General features: G+C 33.5%; 1 long non-coding RNA gene across 1 annotated transcript; it reads right to left on the bottom strand.

The window, feature by feature from the left end:
- Positions 1–8,302: 8,302 nt before the first annotated feature.
- LOC133193073 (uncharacterized) lies at positions 8,303–10,138 on the bottom strand. The gene is made up of 3 exons (XR_009721878.1): positions 10,003–10,138; positions 8,685–8,816; positions 8,303–8,432 (listed from the first exon to the last, which is right to left on the bottom strand). It is a non-coding gene; the product is annotated as an uncharacterized LOC133193073 (long non-coding RNA).
- Between the last annotated feature and the right edge of the window lie 211 nt (positions 10,139–10,349).

Raw genomic sequence — 10,349 nt, 5'->3', positions numbered from 1 at the left:
ATATTTTTAAAATAATGGCACTAAACAAACGTTTCAGATTTGTATTAATGGTCTACCTAAGATTTTCAAATAATATTCTGTTTAAAAATAAAATGCATTTTTCACTGTGAAAGAATTACTTGATCCGCCTCTCACTGCACATAAAATGCGTCAAACTTTACCATGATGACGTCATGTCGACAAGTGCATTGCGATCAGTGACTTGTTTATATCTTGCTGTTTGGGATTTAACTAGCGACAAAAATGAATGCAGTGGTAAGTTTTGATGTAGTCCATTACTCCGATGCAGTTTAGATTCGCAAATTATTTCATTTTCTGTTATTGTGAGGAATTGCTATATCTGTGTGATGTCACAGTAGACTTTTCCCGTATAAATTAGGCCCCGCCCCCTTTATGCAGCCTTAACAGAGCTGCGCAGTTGCGTATAAGAAATGGGAAGCTCTAAAATTATAGAAAAAATGGAAGTTCCTATGTTTTACTATGGGAAACCTGTAAAATGTGTCCGAGCTAAAAGTAAAATATGAGGTGCAAAAACACACTATGTAAGAAAGATTTTGTGAAAGCCTCATTAAACTTCGTTGCGTGGTAAAGGAGGAATTGCAGATAAGAAATGGGTACCCCAAAACTATAGAAAGAATGACAGTGTCTATGTTATGCTCTGGGTAAACCGAAAAAAAAAATATCTCTGATACATATAACAGATTCTGTGAAAGTATCATTACATTTTATTCAGTGGTATAGGAAGAGATGGGTACCTTAAATCGCAACAGACGGAAGGACTAACACCCAATCACTATACACCCAACGCTTTTCAAGAGGGGTGTATAAAAGTGTCGTTATAATGCTGATCTAGAGATTGTACTCAATTTACCATATGCAACTGTATAAACTACGGACTTTTATTTCCATACGGTGTCCGTAGTTATTGGCATTAAAAGAGGCAATATTCTCTCATACTTATGTTGTATGTTTTATGTTCAGATAAGCACACAGATTCCCAGATGCTTGGATTATTTCATATGGTGCTTTATCGTCGTCATCTACAGTACCAACCAGACCCAACCTGACACAAAGCAGTCCCAGAGCAGTCCCGGGGACTGCTTTCTGGGACTGCTTTAGCAGTCCCAGAGCGGTCCCAGAGCAGTCCCAGAGCGGTCCCAGAGCAGTCCCACAGTAGTCCCAGAGCAGTCCCACAGCGGTCCCAGCAGTCCCAGCAGTCCCAGCAGTCCCAGAAAGCAGTCCCAGCAGTCCCAGAAAGCAGTCCCAGCAGTCCCAGTGGGCGGGGTTAATTAATTTAATGGGCGGAGCTTACTCAGAATGAGATTACCAATAAACAATGCAACTATATAAAAGGCAGTTGAAATTGATGAGCAATTCTTTCTGAGTAGTATCAACAAATATTTACAATTCTTAGGCGACAGTCATTTCTGAACTGTTAAGAAAATCACAGTACGCGTATAGAAACAAATTATAATTATTGAATGAAGAAGACGTTCACACATATTAATAACATGAATATTTAAACACAATTATTTGATATATTAATTTTTAACCAAAATAAACCAATTTCTTTTTTTTTTTTTTTGTGATTGATATTGGTTTTCATATTTATTTTTTTATATAGAAAATTAAACTTGAATTGTTTATTTTATACCAGAATTAGCTGTAAATAGATAATAATAATTATAGAGCAAGGCCGATTCCCATACTATACTCTGAATGCATTTTTGTTAAGTATTGGAGCTTTTGAAAAATTCTTTGTTAAACATTGCCGAGTATTATATTTCAGTCATGATTATTTTCAATGACTTCTTAATTAAATTATCTTTAGATTCTCAGTTTTAAGTGTTTTATTATATAAATGTTCGAGTGTACATCTGTAAATCACGCAAATGGAACCCTTAGATTATGTTCAAAATTAATTAATCCCGAAATAAATTTATACACAATTATTGAAACTAAGATTTTTTGCAGGACATAGATTGAAATAAGGGTCAATGTTGACCAGCGTGTTCAATGATGTGTAACACTGATACCCAAATAACATGCATTGACTTTCTGCTAATTATGCCCAAAGGCGATTGAAAGCTCAGGTGTTGACACCATTTTATACAATCCAGCTGTATTAACCGGCCAGGTAAACACAAACAAAGAAATAAGAAACAAGTCACAATTCCCGATATTTTCAAATGTTTATTTTCGAAATAAATGTACTCTTTTAATAACTTGTTTATAAATTAAAAACTAATTCATAAATAAATCCCCGAATAATTGTTCACATTGTTTATGTGACAGAAGAATGGTAGAATAATTTTATTTCATGGTCATTAAATAAATTATTAGGTTTGATTTGAGGATGGTAAAAAATAGCATGGAGTGCTCTTTTTTAAGCATGGTATTAGCTTTTTCAATTAAGAAAAAAAAAATCCAGTACAGTACGTTCCTCTGGATACATGTATCTTACTGAAACGACAAGTTTGTTTGTTTTTAAATAGTGCTAATGCAAACTTTGAGTACATATGTAATTTGACAGCATTAATTTATTAAATAGGCCTAGATAATTTTTTTTTTTCAAACACCTGTATTGAAGTGTAATTTAAGGGATAAAAATCATCCCCTGACTTCCCTTTTTTAACTACTTTTATTTTCTTAAAATTAATTCTAGACTACAATTGTGTAAATTTACAGCCGTCTTAAGACATTTAGTAATTACATGTATAACTATCTCTATTTATTTAATTTTTGTAAGAAATTAATACTTGTTTTTTTATATTGTTTCTATCTTAAACACCTCTCTGCAGAAAGTAAACAAAACAACAACAAGGAGCTGCAAATTCAGAATACACAAGGGGCGGAGCTATCATGTCACTCAGAACCTTTTTCACGCATGAGTGAACAAAGCAGTCCCAGAAAGCAGTCCCAGGGACTGCTGGGACTGCTGGGTCTGCTTTCTAGAGCAGTCCCACAGCAGTCCCAGAGCAGTCCCATAGCGGTCCCAGAGCAGTCCCACAGCGGTCCCAGAGCAGTCCCAGAGCGGTCCCAAAGCAGTCCCGGGGACTGCTTTCTGGGACTGCTTTGGTGTCAGGTTGGGTCTGGTTGGTACTGTAGGTCCTGATAATTGTGTGTGTTGTCATCTAAGTTATTTGTCTTTGGAGATGAGGATTGACAACTCTTCATGTTTTTAGCTGCATACCTGGGTTTTCTTTCTTTCAAGTTGATACAGTTTTGTGGTCTTTGAAAAAAAAGGACATGCAGTGGTCTCCATTTTAATATTCATGCAGTCACAGTTTCCGTTTCATTTTCGTTAAAATGTTCTATTATTGTTTTATATAAAATATGATTAATTGAATCTCTCAAAATGTTCTCTTTAAAAAAGAAAGAATTTTACTAAAAAATGAATTGAAATAACTTTTAGTTAAAATTTGTGGTCAAAACCGAACAGCTTGCTTTATCTAATTCGCAGCTCTGTTAAGGCTTCATAAAGGGGGCGGGGTCTAATTTATACGGGAAAAGTTTATTGTGACATCACACACATATAGCAATTCCTCACAAGAACAGAAAATGAAATAATTTGCGAATCTAAACTGCATAAGAGTAATGATCTACATCAAAACTTACCACTGCATTCATTTTTGTCGTTAGTTAAATCCCACACAGCAAGATATAAACAAGTCACTGATTGCAATGCACTTCTCGACATGATGTCATAATGGTAAAGTTTGACGCGTTTTATGTGCAGTGAGAGGCGGATCAAGTAATTTTTTCACAGTGAAAATGTATTTTATTATTAAACAGAATATTATTTGCAAATCTTAGGTAGACCATTAATACAAATCTGAAACGTTTGTCCAGTGCCATTATTTAAAAAATATCGAGAGAAAGTATTGAATTAATTCTACCGTGTTTTTGTCTACAGGGTATACATGTTTCACGCCGAGGTGCCTCATTTAATCGCCTTTTCGCAAGGGCATACACTAACAGATCTTGACCATTTTTTGAATACACATAACGGACATATTCCTTAACTTGAAAAGTGCTGCTGCTTTCCTGAAATCGATAGCATAACTTAATAAATACATAAAATACTTGGTAAAGGTCACACATATTTCGACATTAGCCAGATAACTTGAAATTTAAACTAATAAAATGCGAATTCTATTTAAAGCAGCAGCACTTTCCATAAACTACAAGTTATGTAGAAGCAATCTATTTCTTTAATTTTTAATTTTAACTAGGGTATGCCCTTGCGATATTGAAATTTGTTTGTGACCTACATACAGTACACATTACATGCATTTATCACGTGACTATCAAATAACGTGACCAAACCAAATTTAGTACAGAGCGGGGTATACAATTTTATTTCAAAGAATGTTAAAGTCATAAGATAATATAGTACCTTTACAAAAATAAACTCAGTTTAAAAAGGTATGTATTTATGCATGTTTATACTCTGTTGATTTCTTCGAAGTACGCCTTAACAGTGCTGCGTTACTATTTATCTTAAACTCAATCGTATAATAATCCTTACAAACAAAGATACATAGCGGGTTCCAGTAAATGTTTAACCAAGCCTCTATCTTTACTTCTCACTAAGATATTAACAGTGGTGAAGGAGAAACTTCAAGAGTACTGTGCAACAATATATTCGAGAAGTGGTGTAAATCAGATGTGGATACTTAAAAATTCCAAGGAACTTTATACACAACCATTCCCCACGATAAATTAAAGTCCAGGCTTTTTGATATCATTGACAACTGCTTTTTCAATAAATATACTTACCTTGTCACTGGTCATTTGCAAAATTATTTTGTTAAAAAACATTCTGATTGTACACACAAGTACTCTGAAGTTGACATTAAAAAGATGCTTGAGTTTCTGATTGACAATATCTATGTGGTTTTTGGAGACCAGGTCTTCCAACAATCTATTGGAATACCTATGGGTACCAATTGCGCCCCGTTATTAGCAGACCTTTTTTTGTATTCATATGAAGCAGAATTTGTCCAAAATCTTGTACGTGAAAAGAAGAAAACACTTGCTGTTCAACTGTTCAACTCGACATTTAGATATATCGACGACGACGTATTGTCAATCAACAATGGCTATTTTCATTCTTATGTCGATACGATATATCCTGGTGAACTTGAGATAAAAGATACCACAGAGTCTGACACATCTGTTTCATATTTGGATATTTTACTTGAAAAAGACGTTAATAGTAATCTAACAACCAAGCTTTATGATAAACGTGATGACTTTAACTTTTCAATCGTCAACTTCCCTTACTTATGCAGCAATATACCTTCATCACCTGCTTACGGGGTATATATCTCTCAGTTGATTCGATACGCAAGAGCATGCTCTACGTATGTACAATTTCTAAAGCGAGGTAAATTATTGACAAATAAGTTGATGAAACAAGAATATCAGCTGTCTCGTTTAAAGTCATCATTTCGTAAGTTCTTTGGTCGATACAATGACCTTGTCAGCAAATACAATTTATCATTGAGTCAAATGCTAACTGACGTTTTTCATACTAATTGTTAGGCCATTATTTACACACTGAATTGTCGACGGATTTTTCCGTTATTTCCCGATCATGACAAGGAGCACACGGCGGGTGTGACCGGTCGGCAGGGGATGCTCACTCCTCCATGGCACCTGATCCCACCTCTGATGTTTGGAGGTCCGTGTTTGCTCTGCTCCTTTTTTGTATTGTATAATGGACTTTTGAGCTTGAATACTGTTCGTTATCTCCATATATTTCATCCATTCTTTTTGCTACATTTCAGAACATTGCTAAATTTTTAAACATTCAGTGCATTCAATATACCTCAAATACAATCAATACCAAAATATACGTCAAAATAGATTTCTAACTTACAGTTTCAAGCGCATAACACGTATATCTTTAAATTGCAACGAATGCATGGAATCGAACACGAAGGACCGACAGCGGGTGACCTAAACTAAAAGATACTAGGAAAGTGAGTGGTTTACACCAAGAACAATTCCCATCTAAGAGTGGGACAGGGATTGAGCCCAGAAAAGCTAGACAGAAATGCTTAAATTCGAAATTCACCAAGAAGAAAAGGTAATCTTAGTTCATATCTTTAGTGAATTTTACTTTTTAAAAAAGGATGCTTTATATGGGAAAAAATATATTTCAGAATTATTCTACATGTGTGATTATTTATTTACGGATTAATTCTTGGATGGGAACAAATTATTACCTCTCAACCAATTAATTTACCCTTAGCAATAGCTAGAGGGAAATAAAGAGGCAGTAAGGATGAAAAAGTAATGAATGGCAAGTGAAAACCTTTAACCTATTTTAAACGTATACATGTACGTGCTGCTTTTATGGAGTGTATGTTGTTTAACGTCCCATTCGTGAATTTTTCACTCATATAGAAATGACGTCATGCAGGTGGAGGGTTTCAAATTTATTTCCGGCACTCAAGGTCATTATGCAATGATGGTTCATTATTTTGTCAAGGCCTTCCGTGACACGGGGCCTTGGTTTTTAAGACTTCTACAGATATACAGACGAAGAAGACAGTCAAATTGGTTGCAGGTATAGTCCAGTGGTGTCAGTGTTCAATCTATAATGCGGAGGAAGAAGATAATCCTTACGTTTTGGGTTTGAATACCACTGTAGGACGAGGAAATCTCAGTTTGCGGAGACTGCAGTACCAAATATCCCTTGTCAGAGTAAGAACTACATGTAAAATGTGGCACGTCAAATATCCCTCACTGCTAAATCGCTATACGTTGTAGCTGGTGTCAAATATGAGTAAAATATTCCCGAAGGCCCTTTAAGTAAACTGACAAACAAACAGAAATAAGGTTAAAGTATTCCCGGGTACGTCTTCATTAATGGATTATCATATACCTACACGCACGCTAAGTGAAAATAGGATGATGACGACCTTAATATCAGTTCAATCTCTTATCTTCCTTTATGAGATTCGTAATAGTAGGTACCTGAATTGTTTTATCAACAATAAGAGGATAATGAATTTTTCTATTTCCGCTTAAATATTTTGATGACGAAAGCTGTCGTAATCATTGCTTTCTTCGCTCCTTTGTGGCAAGATGGGGCAAACATGGCAAATATTTTACTCAATATTTATTATTTTTCTTGATAACTAATACAATGTTAAAAAAAAAATCAAAACAAAACATACCACATGTAAATGTAAAGGGCCGTGTTATACATATGACCATCAAACTTTTAACAATTGTTTATATACATGCATGTTTATAACTTGGAAAGCTTCACACTCGTTCACAGTACTTCTTTACATATAAATAATCAGCTAGTGTACTTACCAAGTTAATTTATAGATTTATCATAAAATTCATTAATCATAACATGCAATTATGAACTTTATTTCCATACATCGTCAATTTCTTATTATAATTGAACGAGGCAACAATTTTTTCATAATTTTGTAAGTTCTAAATTCTGATAAGCACACAGACCCCCAGAAGCGTGTATTAAATCATATGAATTTTTATTGTCGGTAACCTCCAGGTCCTGATAATTGTGAGTGTCGTCATCTGTACCATTGGTCTTTGGAGGTGGTGACTAAACACCCTTCATGTCTTTTAGGTGCAAACTTGGGCTTTCTTTCTTTCATAGTGATGCATTGTTGTGGTCTTTGAAAACATTAAATACATACAATGTATCCCCAGTAAACATGTTTAAAAATAGTCTCAGTTTTAATATTTTTCTTTACTTTAAGGGTAATAAAAACAAATAATGTTTGGTTAATGTTTTTATATGAAATGTGTTCAATTACTTTTTCGCATTGTTTTCTTTTAATTCAAAGGATTTTAAAATTGAATACAATTTGTACATGTATCTAGAATTTATGGTCAATTAGTGTAAAAAGCTTGATTTTTCTAACTAATATGCAGATTTACTTTAAACACAATCATATGTGCGTTTTTTTTTCCCGCTAACTTTCAAACCATTCAGTTCATACAATATACCTCAAATAAAAGAAAGCGAGGGCAGCCATTAAACCAACAGAATATACTGCAACCACTGTGTTAAGTCCTATTGTGGAAGGTCTCGTTGAACTATCCTCTGGAAAATAAACAAGCAATGAAAATGTATTCAAGAACTTTTTTAACAAAAGTTTGCTTTGAACTTAAACATCCCCATCAGGAGATGAAACAATTGTATTTAAATATACATGTAACTATAAAATGTTGACATGCTACTCTATATTTTTATTTTATTTTGTTACAGACTAAATGGGAAAAGTACTTACGAATAAAGTCACAAGCTACTCCAACATAATTATCTTTACACCCTACAGAGCAACTTCCGTCATATCTACTGCAGGTCTCATCATTGGCACATTGACCGCTACATCTGTACTGACAGTTTATACCATAAATACCAGGGGGACATTCTAAAATGTTAAGAATTAAAAACAACTTAGTATTTGGGTCACTTTTCAGCACTCATCATATTGAATAAGGTATAAAAATAAAATTGTGAAGAAGACTTCGAGTGGAAAAGACCTTGTTGATTAACTGCTATTCTATATTTGCTGCTCTTTTTTCTTCCTAAAGTCTTATTTAAAGAGATGCCTGGAAGAGAAGGAAATAACTTAACATAGCAAGCGGATCTCAGTGTAAATTATGTTTAAAATATAACATACTGGTGGTGCAGTTTGGTGAGCCAGTAAATCCAGGTACACATTTACAGGAACCATCGGTATTTGGACAAGTGCCAATATAGTTACGAGAACATTTGCCAGAACAATTCAAGCAATAGGAACCAACGGGGCAAACTATAGAAAGAGTTTGTGATTTTACACAAAAGTAACAGTATAAATTTCCAATGCATGAAATACTGAGATAACGAACAGTAAACAAACTGAAATGTGTAAGGTAAGACACACTTTAACTGTATGAAGCTGTATTTCAACAATGTAATGTTTTAAATGAGTTAATGCGCCTGGAATCGTATCGTTTTACATTTGTTTTGTACTTAATTGGTCATAAAGAAAGTATAAAAATCTTTAAGATATTAATTTTGATCGGAATAATTAATGAAATTAAACAAAATAATTATTTAACTCATTCCAGAATATCATTTCCAAGATCGCGTTATGTATATCTGGTACTTTCTGCGGTTTTACATTTTTGTGGATACAATGTAAGACAAATCCGTAAAAATTACAAATGCAAAATCTTCTAAATGTTAATCTACAGAATCCCACGCATTTCTTATGCAATTAAAGTGATCTGCCCTTAAATAAAGTAAATAGAAAATTTAGTATTAATCATACAGTTTTTGAAGAATTCAACCATCATTATGAATTGATTTGGCCAAGATACATGTACCTCATTAGAGCACTTTTTGTGCATGTATTTTATTCCCAAATGATAAAATGATGAGTAGGTAAATGAAGTCTTACTACTGATTTAACCTGTAAAACTAGAGGGTTTTGCACGGGCATAAACATATTAAATTTTGAATGTACATATATATGCTTAAGTGATGATTATTAACTTTACGTAAAAAAATATCATAATCGTTTTATTTTCTAATAGGGGGAAAAATGAAATAAAAGAATTCTTTTCCAAGGTGGATATTGTTTACCAAACACAATGTCTGCATAAATAGAAAAAGGAATTTGAAATCCATGAACAATAATTACATGAAACATATTTTATGATGTTGCTACAATGAAGTATAATTTGACAAATTGTTTTATTAAACATTTCAAGAAACCATTTTTATTTGTAATTTAAAGTTAAAATATTTTGAATTCTAGATATGCGGTATTAAAATTAACTCTGCTCCAGAATAAAATTCCCTAGATAGCCAAATGTCGTTCGTTTTAAAAATGAAATGAGATATATATGCGATATACAATCCCGAAAACCGACCTGCATATGACTGAAAATACGTAATTCATATTGCTAAGTGTATTCGCTAATCTTTTTTGAATTAGTCAACTCTAGAAATACCTTTACTGCAAAGGGATCCAAAATATCCTGGAGCACAACCTTTCCTACAAATTCCATTCACATGGCTACATGTTTCATTGTAAAGACAATGCCAGCTGCAAATATTCACACATCCATTTCCAAATCTTCCAAAGGTACAAGCTATGGATAGAATTCATTATTTAAGCAACTCAGACTTTCTTTGTGTATCGACCATAGAACTTGCAAAATGATGACTTCAAACGAGACTGTTGATATTCTTGTTTCATCCACTTATTAGCTTGTCTCGTTTTAGAAATATTTAATCGTTTACCGATTGAAAAGTTGAAGTCATCACGTTTATCATAAAGTTTTGTTGTTAGTTACAA

Source organism: Saccostrea echinata, unplaced genomic scaffold, assembly GCF_033153115.1.
Source record: "Saccostrea echinata isolate AGI-Se365-2 ecotype Australia unplaced genomic scaffold, CSIRO_AGI_Sech_v1 ptg000027l, whole genome shotgun sequence".
NCBI classification, from domain to species: Eukaryota; Metazoa; Mollusca; class Bivalvia; order Ostreida; family Ostreidae; genus Saccostrea; species Saccostrea echinata.
Note: the sequence above shows the minus strand (reverse complement) of the source record. Positions and strands in the feature narration are given on the sequence as shown.